The sequence below is a fragment of the Agelaius phoeniceus genome, chromosome Z (assembly GCF_051311805.1).
Source record: "Agelaius phoeniceus isolate bAgePho1 chromosome Z, bAgePho1.hap1, whole genome shotgun sequence".
NCBI classification, from domain to species: domain Eukaryota; kingdom Metazoa; phylum Chordata; class Aves; order Passeriformes; family Icteridae; genus Agelaius; species Agelaius phoeniceus.
The window spans coordinates 23,095,657-23,115,976 of NC_135303.1; the positions used below are offsets into that span (position 1 = coordinate 23,095,657).

The 20,320-nt window shown below is 39.0% G+C and overlaps 1 protein-coding gene across 6 annotated transcripts in view; it reads right to left on the bottom strand.

Annotated features, from left to right (window-relative positions):
- Positions 1 to 20,320, bottom strand: part of LOC129134258 (uncharacterized) — a 67,935-nt gene that overhangs the window by 23,344 nt on the left and 24,271 nt on the right. For all 6 annotated transcript variants that reach the window (XM_077171027.1, XM_077171031.1, XM_077171030.1 and 3 more), the window contains 4 exons: positions 15,814 to 15,902; positions 15,387 to 15,454; positions 13,305 to 13,433; positions 5,378 to 5,639 (listed from right to left, as the gene is read on the bottom strand). The gene's annotated coding sequence lies outside the window, so the exon portion shown is untranslated. The remainder of the gene's footprint in view (positions 1 to 5,377; positions 5,640 to 13,304; positions 13,434 to 15,386; positions 15,455 to 15,813; positions 15,903 to 20,320) is intronic.

Here is a 20,320-nt window from a genome sequence, read left to right on the forward strand (position 1 = left end):
CTGATATTTAGAACATCACAAGCAACCTTTTCCCCATTGGATTCCCAGGGGAGCAGGTTTCTTTTCCACTGGATTCCCAGAGGAAGACCAGGCCCATCTACACCACCACTGGACCTTCAGAGGAAAGCTACACCCTTCTACAGAATCACTGCTTCAACAGAACCACAGCTGTCACTCCAGGAGGACTGCAGCCAGCATTTAATCAGACTGCTACCAACACCCTGACCCACCGGGTGTCAGGTCAGACTTTTGACTCTGTCAGTGTTGTTTTATATTTTTATTTTTCCTGCATTTTTATTTTTCCTAATAAATAACTGTTATTTCTACTCCCATGTCTTTGCCTGAGACTCCCCCCTAATTTCAAAATTATAATAATTTGGATGGAGGGAGTTTACATTTTCCATTTCAAGAGGCACTCCTGCCTTCCTTAGCACACACCTGTCTTTTCAAACCAAGACACATACCCATGTTACTCACAAGCAAATTGGAAATGTCAGTATAAGACACCAGGAAAACAAACATGCAAAAATTCAGCAGGAGGAATGGGTGTCCTGGAAGGACCACCTTTTCTGCAGGCATCGCTATTTTTCTGCTGTAGTCCACTTCAGACTTACAGAAGTGACTACACTGCCATTCTCTAACATTTGTGTGATGTTTGTCATCTTAAAGATGTAAGAATACATTAAGAATATTACACATTTTGGAAAGTGCTTTTGGAAACTGCATATCTCTGAAGTTAAAACTTAATATAACCTCAAAAACATTAGATTAAATGCTGCAGTGAAGCTTTGTCTTGTTCTTGTTTGGGTAGTTAAATGTTATGGCCTTGATCCATGAAATGTCTTCCTACACCAGAAAAACAGTCCACTGGCATAACATGACTGTCTTTGCACAGATCAGACTGGAAGATTAGAGACTTGATGTGGTTTTAAAACAGGGCCAGAATGTGGTCTTATGTGAGACCTTACTCAGCCCAGTTGAAACCAATGGGACTGTGGGATTGAAAAAAAACTCACACATGAGAATGAAGAATTTCCAGTTTGATCTTTCAGATTCTATATAATCTCTGTATTCACATGTTGAAAATGGGATGTAATTTTATATTTTATAGTTTGAATCATATAGAATCAGCATCATTTATACAGGATCCCACATGACTGTTAAGTAGCCAGAATGCTTTTCACAAGGAGAACACATATATAAAGACAGATCTATATATGTATGTGTGCAACAAACAAACCAAATTTACTGAGAATAACTTACTGGAGAGGAACTCTAGCTTTGACATTTTACACCAGTTTGCAGGACTCTGGAGGACAACTTTTTGTCCTCTTGTGTCAATAATTAAGAAGGATTATGAAATCAATTTAATTTCTTTTCCTCTTTTTAAGTAAACCCAGAATGGAAGTTTGCTGTGGTGATGGGGAAGCATTAACCCGAGGTTTCTAATAGGCCAAACTCAGCAATGTATCAAGACACAGAAGCATGTAAACAAGTTATGTTTATGACTGTACAGTGCAAGGAGTATGTGCAGGGACCCCTCTTTCCCCGCTGCAGTGAATCTAGAAGTAAGTCTAGAAAGACCAATGTCCATCTCGTATTTAATCTAACCAAGGATGACAAAAAGGGCTTTTTCAAATATATAAATAACAAAAGGAAAACAAAGGATAACTATTAGTAAATTGAGGGCATTCTGGTAACAGAGGACACAGAGAAGGCAGAGTTATTTAATGTCTTCTTCGCATGTCTTCACCAACAATATCAGCCCCCAGGGATCTCTAAGCCAGGAGACCAGGGTGTATGAATGTCAGGAGGAAGACCTTTCTTCACTGAAGGAGGATTTTGTCAGAGAGCACCTAAATGAATTTCACATCCACAAGTCCACAGGCCATGATGGGATGCATCCATGAGTGCTGAGAGACCTGGCAGACGTCATAAATAGGCCTCTCATGATCATCTTTGAGAGGTCATGGAGATCAGGAGAGGTGCCTGAGGACTTGAAGTAAACAAACATCATTCCAGTCTTCAAAAAGAGCAAGAAAGAGTACAAAGGGATCTACCATCCAGTCAGCATCACCTCGATCCCTGGAAAGAAGATGGAGTGCTTTATTCTGGAGGCCATGTCTACCAACATGGAAGACATAAATATGATCAGGAGAAGTCAGCAAGGATTCACTAAAGGCAAATCATGCTTGACCAACCTGATTGCCTACTACAATGAAAAAATTACCCAGAGGAATGAGGAGAGAGCAGTGGATATTGTCTGCCCTGACTTTTGTAAGGCTGTCTCTCTTAACATCTTTATTAGAAAACTCAAGTATAGGGTGGACAAATGGACACTTCGGCTAGGTTGAGAACTGGCTGAGTCCAGATTTCAGAGTCAGATTCCTGAGTCAGATCCCAGAAGATTGTGATCGGTGGTGCAGAGTTTAGTTGGAGGCCTGTCACTTCAGGTGTGCCCCGGGGTTCCGTACTGGGTTCAGTGCTGTTTAACTTGTCAACGACTTGGATGAAGGGGAAATGCCTCCTCAGCAGGTCTGCAGATGATACAAAGCTGGGGAAAGTCGCCGATGCCTCAGAGAGTTGTGCAGCCCTTCAGAAGGACTTTCACAGACTGGGCAGGTGGGCAGAGAAGAACCTTCTGAAATTCAAAAAGGGTAAATGCAGGGTCCTGCATCTGAGGAGGGATAACCCCAGGCACCAGCACAGGCTGACCTGCTAGGAAGCAACTCTGAGGAGAAGAACCCAAGGATCCTGTTGGACAGCTAGCTGTACATGAACAAGCAATATGCCCTTATAGCTAAGAAGGCCAAAGGAATGCTGGAATGTATTAGGAGGAGCACTGCCAGCAGGTCCCGAGAGGTGATCCTGCCTCTCTGCTTAGCCCTGGTACCACCCCATTTGGAGTACTGTGAGCAGTTCTGGGCCCCTGAGTATAAGAGAGACATGGAACTGCTGGGGCAGGTCCAGCAGAGAGCTACTAAGTTGGTCAAGGGTCTGGAGGATGTCTCATATGACATAAGACTGGGGGAGCTGGGGCATGAGAAGAGGTGACTTAGAGGGGATGCCATAGATGTGTATAGATATCTAAAATAAGGGAGTCAAGAGAATGGATCTGGGCTCTTCTCAGTGGTGCAAATCAATAAAACAAGAGGCAATAGACAGAAACTCATACAAACAAAGTGACACCTAAATATTTGGAAGAACTTCTCTGCTATACAGGTGACAACACACTGGAAGAGATTACCCAGAGGAGTCTCCCTCACTGGAGATATTCCACAGCCATCTGGATACAATCCTGTGCCATTTGTTCCAGGAGGACCCTGCTTGATTAGGGAGGTTGGACCAGTTGCCGCACTGTGGACCCTTCCAACTTGTTGTGATTCTGTGCGTAGGGAAAGTTGAATCCAAGAACTAGCTTGGGTTGCAGCAAAGATGTTGTGTGGTGTTGTGTTTGTCTAGGTCAGTGCATGAAATGTAAACCTTCCCAGCCTTTTTATCACCACAGCCATGATTAAAACCTTGACCACCTGGTACTAAATGCAAGGTGTACCTGTTCTGCAGGCAGCTGCCAATCTTTCAGGTAGCTAGTTTCAGGTGAAGAGAGGATGCATCCCCATTTTCAGTGTGTGAGTGGAAGATCATTAAACTGGAATGAAAAGCAATAATTTTCTCTGTGTTTATACTGTAGATTCCCACCCTATGTCTGCATATACTGCAGAAGTGATAGCCCTACAGTCAATGTCTTGTTTCTCAGTGCTATGGAAAGTATGTCCTTTTCTTTTGAGGATCTATTCATTGTCTGCGTATTTCTGGTGTATATGTGTACATATTCAAATAAGAGCCAATGTACATTCATTGACAAAACATAAATCCCACTCTACATAGCCTCTGTAAAATATCTGCACATTTCTAATCAAACTCTTGCATTCAACCAAGGCTAGAGACGAGATATTTTAAAGAGTAGTGGAAAATCTGATGGATATGTATGGCAGAGCTATGTCCTAACAAATGAAGATGTCCTAAGAGCCTGAATATGAAGTGCGTGCACCAGCAATTGCATTTGTACAATCAAATATGTGCATGATGAGGAAAGTACTCATAGTTTTTGAAGAATATCACTTCAAATACTTTGCCAACATGTTGTCTACACATATCTCTATGTGTAATATTGTATCATATGTACCTGATATTTGGCATTGGAGGGTCTGCACAAATTATCTTGGCAAGAAAGAGTAAAAAAAAGTTGACACTAGCCAGAGAAAGAATACTGATCTACAATCAATGTTTAAGGTTTTCACCAAGCAAATAGCAAATTAAGGAAGCAGAACACAATGTTTCTGCTTCAATGGTAGAATGTGAGTACATGAAAATTGTACATTATTATTACAGGGTCTTGTGATCCTTCTGTGTTTCTCTTTGCAGCCATGGGATGAGAGGGTGATCACCAGTACTAAATGAGTAGTCACTGTGGTATCACAGCTGGAATCTGTCATACATGAAAATTGGTGTGAATAGCATAGTATTATAGCCATAATAAGAAAGGAACGTTATGTTCTTATTGGGTAAAATTATATACTGATAAGAATAAGGCAAGACCACTCAGTTCTTAGGATGTATTTAAATATAATTTGATGCTTCATATAGCTATAAGTTATCATCTTAAAAATGTTTATTGTCTTTTTTTCTGTTCTGTTATTTCAAAAGCTAAATTTAAAAAAAAAAGTTGGACATTTGTGAGTTGCTTGCAGCTCTGTCTAAATATTCAGTGAGTTACTAGTGGTAATTTATTAACTTCAAAAGCCAGGATACTCAGGAACTCAATACTTTGTGGCATGTAGCCTTTGTTGTATGCTGTTCTGATGGAGGAGGCACAGTACTTTCCGTAACAAGCCCTACCACAATTTATTTTTGCTTAATACTTTAATACCTTCTTACTGAAACCAAATTTGAGCTAAGATAATAGTATCTAAGATAGTAGTATCTGCTAGTATAGGAAGAGGTTGTAATGATTCAATCTAGAAAAATATTTATGTTTGATTAAGATATAGTTCTTTGAAAATATGTTAATTATATAGTCTCCCTTTTTCCCCCTTCAAAGAGACAAATTATAGAGTCAATTAATCAAAGCAGAAATTGCAATCACTAACCTACTTTTCTGTTAGCCTTGTTGATGTCAACAGATGTGTAGAGTGCAAACCACCAGCTGAGCCTCAGGGCAGGTTAAAGAGAAGTTTACTCTAAATTCTGTGTATGGTGCTGGTTGTTGGAGTGATCAATTGGTCTTTGTGATTGCATCACACAATAGACTTTCAGGTAAGGGCTAACCTTTCTTGAAAGAAAAGCACAGTTTTCGCAACACAGCTTGAATACTTACCTTTCAATATGGCTTTTGGTAGCATGTTGATTTGAGGCATTTATGACTTTATGATTTTAGAAGCTTGAGACAAAGATCATGATGTCCAATGAAGAAATTTACAAATTTTACTTGGAAATCTTCCCCAATTTGCATCAAATCAAATTTGCACTTGTCACTATCAGGGCCACAACTTTGCCTGGTTTTGCCATAACTGACCCTTGCAGTGTTGTATAACTTGATGTGTAGAAATAGTCAGGTTTTCACTCCATAATGCACGTGCCTGTGGCAAAAGTAAATTTGAACATACATTTATTAACCTTTGACCACAAACCAGAAACACAAAAGAACCTAGAAAGAATCCTAGTGAGTATAATATCTCTTTTGAGAGAAACTTTATATGTCAAGCCCAGCCTAATATCTCTCCTTAGACTTCTTAGTACACCTAGCCTAATTCTTTTAAGGCTATTCAGAAACACAGGATGAAGGTACTATCTGCAGCCCAGGCCTTGTGCTGTCTCTCTCAGCTACTGTCATACATGAAATGATATCACAGCCTTTTGAAACTTCATGTCTTTTGGGAAATGCGTGGGTACTACCAGGTATTACTGAAATTTTAGCACTGGAGACATCTAATCAGTTGCATACACTTATAGATCTTATAAAATATTTTAAGTGTTTATTTTTGTTTTACAGGGGCTTCAGTTTTATACTGTTCATTGAAAAATCTGGCTGTAAAAGATGTTTGGGATTCAACTCGCCCAAGTTTGACTGTCTAAAAGGTAGTTTCTGTCATCTAGAAGTATTTATTTACCTTAATGGATATATTGGGAAATAAGGAATAGTACAGCATAGTCAGTGTCTTCATTTCAGTTTGAGTACCCAACCAACTCCTTTTTCTTTAAAAGAGATTTCTTGTGCTAGGCAAGACAAGTGCAGTATGTTGTAAGTCTCTTGCCTTCTCTCATTTTTTTCAACTGTTAACCTTGTTCAAAATTTGCAGTTGTAAACAGTTTAGAACTAGAGAGCAGTTTGAGAAATATAAGACAAGGGATGGCCGAACTTCTATGCTGTGTTTTGCTTCATGTAGGAAATGGAGCTTCAAGAGTCACCATGAAGCAATGAAGCACAGATCCTTTTTGAGCTTCCATCCTTGTGCAAGAAAGTGATATTAAGTCTGGCATATAGGTTCACATCCTAACTATGTGATCAGTATGGGAAGTGGACTGCTTCTTTGCTGCTGTATTTTCTCATTCTCTCATTCTCTCATTTTCTCATTCTCTCATCTTCAGAGCCACTTTGGAAATCAAAGTGACCAACTTTCATCTGTTGTTCAAGATTTCTTTATTTCAGGCTATTTGTGTATGCTTGTGTAAATCAAAAAAGTTGTTGCCGCCATATAGGAGCCACACATTAGACTCTATGGCTCCAATATCAAGATTGAAAAAATAATTTCTCTTTTTCCAGGCAGAAAAGAAATTTTAAGTAAGTCATTCATTTAAAAAGCTGTCTGCTACAAAGTACTCTGTTGCAGACATCTTCCATATTTCTTTGCTTGTGAATGTTTCAGAAGCAGAACCAGACTTAAAAAAAATTCTAGAGGGATAAAAAATAAATAAAGTAACCTACTTTTAAAGCATCTTGGGAAATCCTTAGCCCTGAGATGATGCCTGTCTCTGTTCTGCAGCAATTCAGATCTATACATGTCTCCCTCAAGCTGACATCAAGCCCCATCTCTTAAAAAATGTTCAGTGCTGTTTCCTGCACTGATGGAGTTTTATTAGTGACTCAGAGATTAGGACTGATCCTCTGATGTTTTGGGTGAATGTCTAAAATAACACTTTATGCAAAGCCTGGCATTGGTATTTCGAAGTCATCCCACCCAGCTTTGTTTTCCTCTTACTTTCTGTCTCAGCTCAAAAAAATATGCTCTCAGAGAAATTAAACATGTCAAAGAAAAAGATGGAAAAGACACGTATAAAGGTGATTATAGGCTTGGGTCCAGAACTACTCATGGACCTGCTCACAAGTCTTACACTCAGCAAAATTAATAAATTGCTCTGGTGGGAAAGTACTTGTTCCTACTGAGCCACAATTTCCTGAAATTTTAGTATGGAAGACACCTAAATGGTTGTGTACACCTACACATACATTAATGAAGGAGGATAGATGAAGAGCCAGGATGAAAATCAGCGGCAGAGTTCAAGTGATCTATCTAACATTGGCCACCTCTGCCAGCAGGAGACAAGTAGGGAGATTCACCCTGGATGCTCACCTAGGATAAATCTCACTGCTTAGAGGATGAAGGAAAGGAAGAAAAGGGTAAAGGTTCTTCATCCACAGTCCTTCAGCTTTGCTTTCAGTGATTGCTGTAGGAAACTTCCATGTGTTCTATCAAAATTTACAAAATCCTACATCAACAACATAGACATATCTACCTGCACATATGAGAAACTCTCGTTCATTTCAGACTTTTTTTTTAATATTCAGATAGGAATATGCAAGGAAGGATGGAGCTTAAGGAGCTAAAATATTAGAAAATTCTAAAACATCAGGATGTTGTTCTGAAGCTTTCGGACTTCCTCATTATGGTAAATTGTATCTGCATGGGTCTGGGTTTGGTTTTTTTCCTTTTTTCTCAGATTATTCAGTGTAGCACTTCTTTTGGCATTAACTAATACCATACAAGCCAAAAGACAACTTGTGGGTAAACAGCAAAGACTGTCTTTTCTCATACAGTTGTATGAGATGAGTTGTATGAGATCTGCTTGAGATTTTGCAGCCTTTTTGTTGTGATGGCTTTTTGCTTTGCTGGTGTCAAACAAGTATTATTAACAAACCTCAGCCACACCAACACCTTTAAAGCAAAGGTGGCTCATGGTTACACTATTGCTTATTGTATGAGAAGCTTGTTAATGCTTTTGTTTGTCCAGTCCAGGCCACAGGATGAGTGTGCACCTGTTTGTACAAAATATCAATATCTATCTACAATAGCTTGTGTTTCACACACTAGAAAACAGCATAAATCTAGGCTCAGTAACAACAACTATAACAGAAAGAAGTTAATTTTGGAAGTAATCTGAGAATTTCAAATTTAGTTTATTCCTTCACTTCATTCCACCCAACTCACCCACAGGCCAGCCCTACTAATTCTAAGGGGATTCCACCAGAATCAGCATGCACACAGTTTTCCAAATACAGAAGCAACCAGAATTGCACTTGCCCCTGACAGAAGTAAGGCTGACACTAGCTCAGTGCATCAGCATTCACTGTTTTCATCAGTGAAGATCCAAGCACTTTCAAAAGCTTTATTTGTGGAAAAGGAATCATTCTTCACAACAGTACTTCTTACCTACAAGGTTAAGCAGTAGGTGAGTTTCACTCCTTAGATGAGATACTCAGACTTCCAAAATGTTTATTTGCTTTCTTTGACTTTGGTTCCCCTAACTTCGGATTTGCTCAGTGAAAATAAGAGACAGAGATCTGAAATTGAGTAAATGCTTGATAGGTCCTTGCTAACTCTTTAAAGTGCTGTGTAGCTGCTGATGTGTGTTTGTGCTGGCACTGTGTAGTGGAGTCTTGGGAATAAGGAATCTGATTTCAGAGAAACTAGACCCCCAGCTTCAAACATGTGAGTAACTCTCCCCAGCTGATAGAATGTTTACTGAAGGAAAACAATGATGAAGTGAGAAGCACACCAGCAATATCTTATATTACCCCTCTGCAATGCTTTTCAAAACTTTGTTCTCATTTATCTGATTATGCATTCTGTTTCTAAAATCTCCCTTTTGGTGATTTTATCTTTTCTGTAAGTTTAGGTATGATTGTAGATTTCACTGTGAGACCATGTTACATCAAAGCACATTATATTCATTTTTAAAGCAGGGGAGGGAAGGAGGCAGGGTGAGGAGGGAAACCTCCTATAACTGAAAAAATACTTGAAGTTCTGTCCAGAATGGGAAACCTGTTTGAGGTGTATTAGGAAAAAAATAATTCATATCATTTAAAAAGTTATTATCCTCTAATTATGTGGTAGCCCTATAGCATTCACTGATTCTATAGTATTTACATAATACAGTTAATCTAGTTTGACCATGTTTGGCCTGGAAGCAGCTGTTTGAAGTAAAACCTTAGGCCACTAAAATATGTGCTCAGAAATTCAAGAAAACACTGAAAATTGCAGAGTGCAATAGGTTATGCTAAAAACACATGTTTCAGAATTTACTTTTTCAAACAAAGAAAAGGAAAAGAATCAGTCCACCTTACATTCTACCTACTTCCAGTTTCATGGTTTACTTTTAGAAGACCAGGTCCAGATTCAGACAGCTGTGGATCTAGACACTCCTGTGTGAAAATTACAGGACTGAACTAAATCAATATACATACACCGTTATGTCATTCCAATTTACAGCAGATGAAGGTCTATTCAATGCATGTTATTGATGCATGATAAGATTTCTGCCTTTTATTTGTAGAAGAATTTTCTTTTTTCTCTTTCCAAGCACAATTTCCTGAGACTAATAAGTTGGGTAGGTTCTGTGAAAGTTGTTCTTTGAGCAGGAAGAGACCATCACCAGCTTGTTTAGTTATTCTGAGTGTATGATGGATTAAATGTCAGAAATAATTCCACAGGCTGCTGATGCCTAATTCCAGAGAACAAAAAACTGTGTTCGAAATCCCTCCACAGGTTTAATTTGCCCAAATGAATCCTTGCTGCAATATCTTTTTTTTACTTTTGCAAACAGTAATAACTGTGACGAGTTATAAAACAAGAGTAAAGGGACTCTGGAATTATTAAATATCATTCACAACTGAATTTAGCTGATACATTTATATTGGTAGAAGGAGCTTTCTTTGGTCTTGGACACTTAAGGCAGTGAACACCTTTGGACTGCAAAAACTTCAGTAGTACCTGAGGACACAAGAACACTCAGGAACCCAGTGTTCGGTGCTCAGCTCGTTCTGGTGGATGTAACTACAGTGAGACTGTTTGTCTGGATTTGACAATGTGAGATAATGAGTCTGATAGCAAGGCAAGACCTTTCTATGTTTTCATAACAGTAAAACAACATATCCAGCAGCAAACAGAAAACCAGTTGGTCTTCTCACCCCTAGGGTCACATTAAGAGGCTAGAAGGGCAGCCTTCCTCAGGAATGGGAAAATTTAGATGGCTCAAGAGACCAGCAAAAAAGAGATCAGAGAGGAAAATACTATATAAATTCAAATGAAATTCTGTTTTGACATTTACTACAGACAGTAAACTATTGACTTAATATAATGCAAGAGTTAGTCTTCCCTTAACTTCTATGGCCTCCCACACAATAATAATATAATTGGTTATATATTTATATAACCAATACTATATATTTATAACTGTATAATTGTATAATTTAATTTTATTTTAATTATAAAACCTTGACAGTTATTTTAAGATCTGCCTGTCCTTGTTAATTTCTAAATAACTAAGTCCAGGAAGAGGAGGAAGAAGAGCCCAACCCTGAAATGCTCTCCGATTCTCCAAGCATCATTGTGCATCTAATAACAGAGCGCAGGGGAAAGGTTTGTCCTCAGCCTGCATGAAATGACACATAGAGAATTTGATAGATGTCCATCTCTCCCACTGCATTATTGATATGAGGCTATTCTGCAAAGACCTTTGTTGTCAGCTCACTCCTGTTGCAAGTAGGAGTACACTTATAATGCAAAATTGCATCCCCACTGCCGTGGATTTCCTCTTAAAGAAATGGCTCCAACATATCATTCCTGCTGGGTGGTCAGATTATGCTTCTCCCTTTATCTACCAGGGCTGAATTTTAATTATAGGGTAAAAATGCTAATATAAGAAGTATAAGTATCACCCAACTTTGTACAATCACTGTTCCATCTAAGCAATAAAATACCTCTCCCCTGAAACAGAACTAATGCAGAGGCATGTATTATATTTTAGCTGACTTCTTTTATTGTCTTTTTTTCAGTAAGGAAGATAAGTACAGACCCTGGATAAAATGAGGAGTACTTCACAAGGTCCTTGACTAGACAGGGGTACACAGGATTCACTTGATATTAAGAGGTGAGCTATTCTATAAAAGGGCTTGAGATAATATTCTACCTATTGTAGTTTATGGATATTTTCATTATGCATATACTTGTGTAATCCTTTTCAGATCGTACTAATCTCTTGGCCTAAGTTATACCTAGTAGTAATTAGTTCAACAAGTTAATAGCAGCTTTTTTTGTTTGGGAAAAAGAGAGAGAGAGAGAAAAGGAAAATAAAAGCTTCCTTTAATTATGTTTTTTTCCTCCTTTCTACTTCATTATTTTCTTGATCGGATAAACAAAGAACTTGTTTTACCTTCTCAGTACAATTCCTCATCTCAAATAATGCTATTTTATATTCCTTCTTACTAATTTCTGTCAATTGAATAGTCCCAATATCTTCAATTTCTATTCAACAAAATCATGTGTGTTCCATACGTTTTTTGCAAGGCACAGTTCATGTGGGTCAGCAGAAAACAGTGAAACCATGTCACTGTGTCATCCCAAGACTGTGTATGCTTACACGAGGGAGTCTTTAAATAAACAGAAATTATCCTGGGAGCAGAGAGTGCAACTGAAAGAATTCCCTGACCCCTGAAGCCATGAGCTCCCTTTCATCTTTGCTCACTGGCTCGTTGGTGAATACTGAATCCTCCCGTTGACTAGAGACTTTTCTCAAAAGGGCAGGAAGCAAGGGTCTGAGCAGCTCAAGGCAGGAGGGGAAATGGGACCCACGTGTCCTTCTTCCTCTGTGACAGCTCTGACAATAGGACTATTGCACTACAAGAAGATGGCAGGCACTATCACTTTCTGTCCTCTTCCCGAAGTATTTTAACAGAATGCAGTGTTTCCCTTCTTAGTTTGATGAGAAACAAACAGACAAAAACAGCCTGTAAGACCTACACTCATTAGGTTGTTTGTCTACTGAGTGAATAGATGCTTCTGTCTGCTGTTTTGAACATGTTTTGAGGGGCAGGGTAGGAAACGTGAACTGCTCACTCAGCATTATGGATTGCATGCTGGAGCCACCTGCATGGTATCAGCTTTGGAGGCACATCAGTCCAGGATCACCTCAGTGTCTTCAGAAGTCAGCAACCCAGAGCCTACCTCTCTTACACAGTGATGGATGATCTGCCTCCTTCACCAGCAGAAAAAGGAGTGTAGACTGCCAAACATTTTGAAGGTTAAAATAGAGTAAAATCCAAGTATTCTTTAGTTTTCAAGGCAGTAGGGCCAACTGAAGCTTCAAAATCAGACTTGAGACCGTAGCAAGGAAATACAGACCTGACTTTCCATTTTTACATTATTATTATGATGCAATTTGTGGGCCACCAACATGGTTTTTAACCTGAGCATCTTCAGCTCATATTAGAATCTCTGTTGTTTGCTTTGCCTAATAGCAATGCACTTCAGCATGATGCTCATTTATTTGGCATGTAGAGATCAGTTGTAACTATTTGTAGTACTTCCAGACTTATTGCTAAACCTTATGGCAAAGTTTCTTTGGATCAATGGATGGAGAGATATAGAACTCCTCATTCTTTGTTGCTGAGGTCATCAGTCATGATAGTAATTTCACTGAGAACGTGAAAAAATGACAGGAACTCCCCAAACCATATTAAAACACTGCCACATCAAGCATGATTTGGATGACCCAAAGTAGTTCCCAAAACAGCTTCCTCACAAGAATAACTCTACAAATACCACGAGAATTGGATTCAATTGAGTAGTTATTCAGCTTTGTTGAGTTTTGCTGAACTCCAATTCCCTTTTCTAATTTTAAGTGGATTTACTGAATATTTGAAAGAGTTTATTAGTCTGTGTCCTCACCTGATGGGGAAGACCAAGACCATGCTACAGTATAATTCCTTTTGGAGGAACTGTGCTGTGACATCTAAGGAGCAGGTTTACCTTTGTAAGTGCTATTGATAACACAACTGGGTAAGGCTGGAGGCTGCAGACTGCTCCTCTTTTTCAGTCCAAAGACATGTTGGTCTCAGGGTCTGTATAAACGATCTGAGAATCATGATCTCTCTTGCTCTGCTTGAAAAGCAAAATAGTTTTTGTTCAGTTGAGGAGAATTTTAACTAATTCAGTGTTTACACACTGAACATCTCAGTTACATTTTTTTTTTTTAATGACCTTTTTTCAACAAGGTGGAACCCTTTTACAGTAATCACTATCAATAAGGCACACTATGAGAAAAGATAATAAGGGTTAGAGAGTTTGTTCTCTCCTTGCAGTGGGTTGTAAACTCCCACAGCTTCAAAGTCCCTTGGAAATGCTAAACAACTATCACTCCTCTCCCCACCTCACAAAGGCATATCCCTTAAGGCTTTAACTACAGTCAGGTGAAGTTTTAAATGCCTCAAATGCCTCATGTAAGGCCTGGAAACCTAGCTTCATGGGGACTCTCACACCACAATCTAAATAAGTTCCTCCTGGGCTGGAAGTGATTCTCAAGCACCTCCCTTTTGGGAAGGGAAGCACTATACTCTCTCAAGAGCACAGCCAGCATGTGTGACAGAGACAGAAACAAACTTGTAGAGCACTTGAATCCCATCCTTGCACTCAGGTCACAATGCTTTTATGAAATGCTGAAAATATCACTAAAGTTTTAGCTTTAGTAACTTTAGCTTAACTAAAGTTACTTTCTAATGGTGCAGCATCTGTGAATTACATTGTAAGTACTGCAATAATTACTTGCAAAGTTTACAAGCACATTATTTTTATTTTTGTCGTAACTACCTACAAATCTCAACTAGTCTGGATAGTATGATCTACTACAGAATGCCTTCTAATGGAACATCTGTGCCAGAGAGGAAAATGCTCCTACAGCAGCAGAGAGCTGTGAGGTTGTTATGAAGACCATGATTGCAAATTAATCCTGATATACCGTACAGGTCCAGCAGAATAAATAAATCAATCTGTTTATAGCTGACAAGCACTGCATTAAAGATCTTGACTCTGGCAGCTGTCAGTGCTCCTTTCTGCTGATGACCACAAAGGACCAAGCCAGGCAGGGAAAACGTGGGCATCCTGAAGGAACGATTACCACCTGCCCCTAGTTTCACATGGAGAAGCTGGGCTGCTCCACTCATCCTTGGGAAGTGTTATATATCTCCAATGGATTGTTAATGAGGCATTTCAGATTCTTTAAGACCCACGAAGTCAAAATATGCTGTCCAGTTATCCCACTAAAGGCGTAGCCTAGCTTGACCCAAAAACTGGAATCAAATCCTTTCATGTTCTGACCCTGATATATTTCATTTCTTTGCACTAAAAAATTAACTAGAAAGAGATGCAAATTTTTATGGTACTAAGCATTTCTTTCATTTTCTTTCCATGTCTTACTACTCAATACAAGCACGACATATGCTGTTAGATGGGCCCATTAATTGCAGTATCTCACTAGACCTTTAAAATGAAAGCTACTGCCTCTGGTGGTTTACGTGGAACAGAGATATAAAACCTCCTAAAATATCTGTAGTAGCCCCAAGTTAAGAGGCAGTATTTTTTAAATCCTTTTAGTTATATTAATACTCCATTTTTTTTTCTGGAATGGAGTTTGCCAATATAATTTGCAATTATTACTTTGCATAATAAATTCATGATTTTGAGCTTCTGACTCTGAAAAGCAAATCACTCTGAATATATTATCCATGGGAAATGAATTTGTTTATGTGTTTCACCCAGATATATACACAAAATATTCCTCCTAGGGTAGAAGAGAAAGGTGGGATAGATTTTTATAAAAGGAGGATTGAGACAATTTTTATAATAAAATCCTGCCTAAGCAAAACTCTTGTAGTAACAAATCTCCTGGCAGAAGGCCTGTCAGTGGACTGTGTCCAAGGCTTTAGTCTGAACACCAGCCAGGGACACTGCAAAACAAACCCAGCATGGCTTATCACCTTTCCCCTCCAACTCCTCGCCCCATTCAGCCAGCTTAGGACCTTGTGCCAGAGTGCTTCCCCAGCTTCTTACAAATACCTTGTTTACTCCTCTGGAATGCTTTGAAGAATGCACCCCGGTTGCCTAACCCCATCCAGTCACTTTTCCTGCAAGAAAGTAAAAAGCAAGAACAATTAACAGTAACACCATGCTGCTACATTTTCAGTCTGCACTTAACTCACTGCCTAGCATAAACACTTGAGTTTTAGTGTGTGAAAGCTTGGTTAAGCCATCACTGCTGAGAGTCATGCATTCATCAGCTATGTGCGATGTAACGATGAATGTGGACTTTCATGAGACTGTTTACCTCAGCCTCATGAGTTAATTTCAGTACCTGTGCTTTCCTTTATTCTTCCCAAGATTCAAAACTGTGCCATCAGCTTCATGCAATTCTTCTCCTTGTTAGTTCAGTTCCCAGGCTGACAATTTTTATCTGCTATAATTTTCATTTAAGCTAACAACTTACTTGTTGGGCTACTCATTTCCATAAATAGCCATGAGGGTTTGCTGAGAATGCTAGCCAGGAGGCAGTTTCTTGATAGTGTTTTGCTGCTTCTGTTTCAGAAAAAGAATATTATAATAATTAGAAACAGTGAGCCAGTGTGCATGCTTTCGAGGTCAGATACCATTTCTTTCATGTTAACATGAAACCACATGATGACTTTTATGGTGTACCAATGAATTCTGAGTGTTGTATCCTGCACCGATTTGCAGGTCATGTTGTTTCATTTACTTAACTGCTGTGTTGCAGAGTGAAAATTGGTGAAGAATTTGACCTTTTTATCTCTGTAAGCATTTCTCAAGCAGTCTTAGGAATCCTCCCTATTTCTTTTATAATCCCATCCCTTATTAAATGTTCATATTTGGAGGCATAATGTGACTTGGTAAAATTATTCATGTGTCTTCTACTCCCATTGATACTTTTGTCATGGCAAATAGGCAGATCTGAGTACAACAATAAGATACCAAGCTGCACACAATGTTCATTTGCCTCTGTGCAGACCAATGACAGCATATGAATATAGTATTCAGTAGTGCATGAGGAAATGTTTTTATTAGGCTTTTTTATTATTTTTCAAGGCACAAAGGACTACAGTAACTTTTTTCTTTTTTTTCTTAAGAAATAAGACTGCTGCTTCCATATGCGATATTAAAACTCTGCTGCTCCCATATCTTTCACTTATGTAGTCAATGCTGAGATCTCAGCCAAGGGCACAGCCTAGGCATTTGCATGTCAAGATGAAAATAATCCATTTTGATCCTCTATAAAAAAGGAGGAATAGAGGAAGAATAAAAATAGAGGAAGAAGCTCAGAAAACATTACCCATCTCTCTCTGCCATGGGAGTCTTGAGGGAATAGCGTACCAGAGAGGGGTGTGATACTGTTGTGCTGCACTGTCTGAAATGCTGGGAACCACACAAAGAGGAGTTCAAACACAACAGAAGTTATCCTGATGAAAACTGCCTCTATGCTGATCAGAAGAGGGAAAAAAAGAAGACAAAAAAAGGACTACAGAAATAAAGGCTGACTTCTTCCCATCTAGTGGTAGCACTTAGATGTCTAATAGAGATGTTTTGACCATAGTTGCTCAGTGAAGAGAGAGAAGACCAAGATATTTCATAACAATATGTGCATCAAATTAAAACTAAGATGGATTAGGCAGAAACTAAAAATATTAAATTTTATGTAGATTTGCAACTAGGTATGCACTATTGTACTTGGCCACCAGATCTGTGTTTTTAGAATATATTATGTATCTGGCACTGACCTGGCTGGGCACTGTGATGCTCAAATCAAGCAGTGTATGCCTATCTGCCATAATACCTCCTTTTGTTCAGGAGACAGATGTGTTCATCAATTCAAAAAGCCTACATACTGTGGAAAGGACCAGAACCCTCACTGCAGTTCTGCTGGGGCACAGGCAGCCAGCTAGCATTGTGCATGTGTGACAGGCTGGGCTTCTCCCAGGAGCTGCTTTGGGTGGCGGGCTGTGCCCACACATGCCTTTTCTCCACCCCCATGCTCACCTGTAGATACCATTTTCCTCTATAGGATAGGAGGAATAACTTCATCTAAATCCACTAGGTGCTTTATGGCAGCCTTTGGCTGAGCCAGCATGGAAGGGTGATTTTGAACCCACACTCCCCCTCTGAGCCAGTTTACCCAGGGCTCCCCTCAAGACTCAACACACACTCTAGATTCCGCAGCCATTAACTGATGTTAGCTTAAAACTCCTTTTAAGTGACAGGTACAAGTTGTGAAGTCTAAACACATGCAAAGACCAACTTACAGGAACCCAGAGAGTAAAGCAGCAAAAAGAAAAACACTGATCAAATAAGTAAACCCTCATTTTCTACTGTCCTACCTCTCTTTAGACCATCAGTCTTTAGAGATGATGCCATGCTATGCTTGCATATCTGCAAACATCAACAATCACAATTTTAAACTTATTCTTTCTAGTATTTATAATGACCTGCATGAAATGCTCCCACTCAGCTCATTCCCACACAAACATTCAGCTTGCAATACAGTGTGCTCCTTCCACTTTCTCAGATCATAAGGAAATTAAAAGCCCCATTGGACTGAAAAGCAAGAAAAATTAAGAAAAGGCCTGGAATTTTGAAAAACAAGTAATATGAAATAAAACTGTGGAAAATTGTGTGCAAGAAATCCATAGACTTAGGAAGAAATCTGTTACAGAGTAAGTTTTATTTGGGTAGCAACACTGATGAACAGACATTGGGATTTATGTTTTTCATTATTCTTTGTTTGTATTTGTATTTATTCATTTAAAATGTGTCCTTTATTTATTGATAGAACCTTCAGATCCAGCATACCCAATCTGTAAGATGGAAATGTGAAAGCCAGGAAAATAGTATACTCTGTCTCTCTTTTTGCCCCTGTTAATCCTCCTCAGGATTTCCTCCCACCAAACTTTCATTTTTTCTCTTACTCTTCTCCAAAACAGAATTGTTCCCATGCTCTTCTTCCTCAGCTCACCTAAGAGTTATCCAGGGCCCTTATTAAGACTGAGATCTTCTCTGCAGCAAACTCCTTTTTAACTCTCCTGTATACTGGGTGGGAGGCAAAGATTCAAAATCTGCAAAAATAATATGTGCTAAAATTTGCGGAAGGAATAAAATTAATGCATATGCCATGGCATTACCCGGTACTACTTCCCATCTGGGAGGAAAGAAATAGGCATTTCAGCTTAATAATATGCATGGTTTTCCCATTAGATTCCAGAGTCTCTTAATGTAGATACACATCATTTTTTGGATATCAACAAACCACTTGAAGTATTATTTATACTCAAGGCTAGAATGATTGCCATGAGAATAATTGTGTAAAAGCTCGAATAGGAAAACAAAATTAACATTGCTGAATGGTATTCAGGCCTCAGTGATTTGGCAAACTTAGAAAAGTTCACATGTCAGTTAAATGACAGATATGAGCCATTGCAAAAAAAATATAGTGGTATTTCTTGAAAATATCTGATAGAGTAAAGGTTAATGTTATTAACATTCTGCTTGGTATGTAGTTGGTGTGAATGCAATATGTTCTTTTTGATTTCTGTTTTCAAATATCCATGATTACTCAATTTTTTTATTAGTAATGTTTAAGGAAGCATTGAGTTTGTTTGTTTGTTTGATTATGTGTTTATTTGTGAAAATAATTAAAGCTGTTAAGATTGAAAGAAAGAGGTACATATTAAATCCCAACTTACATAACTAAGCCTGCAATACTAATGTCTCCATCATTAGTATATCATTACAGTATTTGATATTCTTGGTTAAATTCAGATTCATTTTATGCTTTTCTCTTTGGGGTTCAAGAGCTGATTTTTTTGCAGTCAGTCTTTCCCCAGCTTCATTGGGCATATGATGTTTTAGACTTCTCTTTATGCCCTGAATCAGTACAAAATTTCTGAAGCCAGCAAACATGCCAAAGAAGGATGCAGCACATACTAAGTGTAAGGAATCCATGTGTAAGCAAGATACGTGTGATAGCCCACCTGATGTTGGTCATGTGAGTTAGCCTGTCCTTAACAGGATGCCTGTGTCAATCTTTTAAACAAAGGCACATTGCCTTCATCATCCCTTACTGGTAGTTTAAGTTCTGCATCCTACTTTTCATTCACTTTCCTGTCACTCTTCTCCCCAGTCTGTTTCATGAGTATTGGTTTCCTCTCACATCCCCAGAAGGAAACTGCAAAGGATGCTGTAATTTTTGTATGCACGGATGATTCCTAGCCTCCAGCATGTGAGGCTCATTTACTCTCTGGTTAATGTTGAAGGAGCACAAGTAGAAAAATCTTGCCTGTTTTCCAGGCAGGTTGGAGCTACGTTCTTGCTACAAAGGGGTGAGGTGTGAACATCCCATGTAAAGCCCTCTGAATGGTGAGAATCTGGGAGTGGGCCACCAAGAAGAACATGGCAACCAGAAAAGTTGTGTTTAACTCCCAACCAGTATTTCAGAGCAATAAGTAGAATAGCCTAGCAAAAATTCATGCTGTGCTGACAAATAGTAGTTACAAACAAATGTCAGATCAGGAGAACAGTGGCCACGCTTGAGATATTAAAAAAAGGCAACAAAGTCATTGCCACTCCATGCACCACTTCGGACAGTGATCCCAACAGTGTGACCCACGCATGCTGGAGGTTGATCTGCTGTGCTTCTGCACATTAGTGGATGCAGAGCTGCCAGCTGTAGCAACTTTTGAGCAGACTTTTCTGTGTCCATTCTTGTTGCATACCTTTGCCAGACAATGAGCAACATGTATCCTGTTGGTGGCTAGCAGGCGTTTTTTACCTTTCCTGTTTACCCACATGACATCAGGTACCATTGCAAACCATTTCTGTGAAAGACAGCACACGTGGCCTAAAAGTAAGTGAATTTTCTATTCAAACCATTCATTCAGATTTTGACCCCCCACCTCCTCCATTCTGACCGTTCTCTTAATCCACTTGAT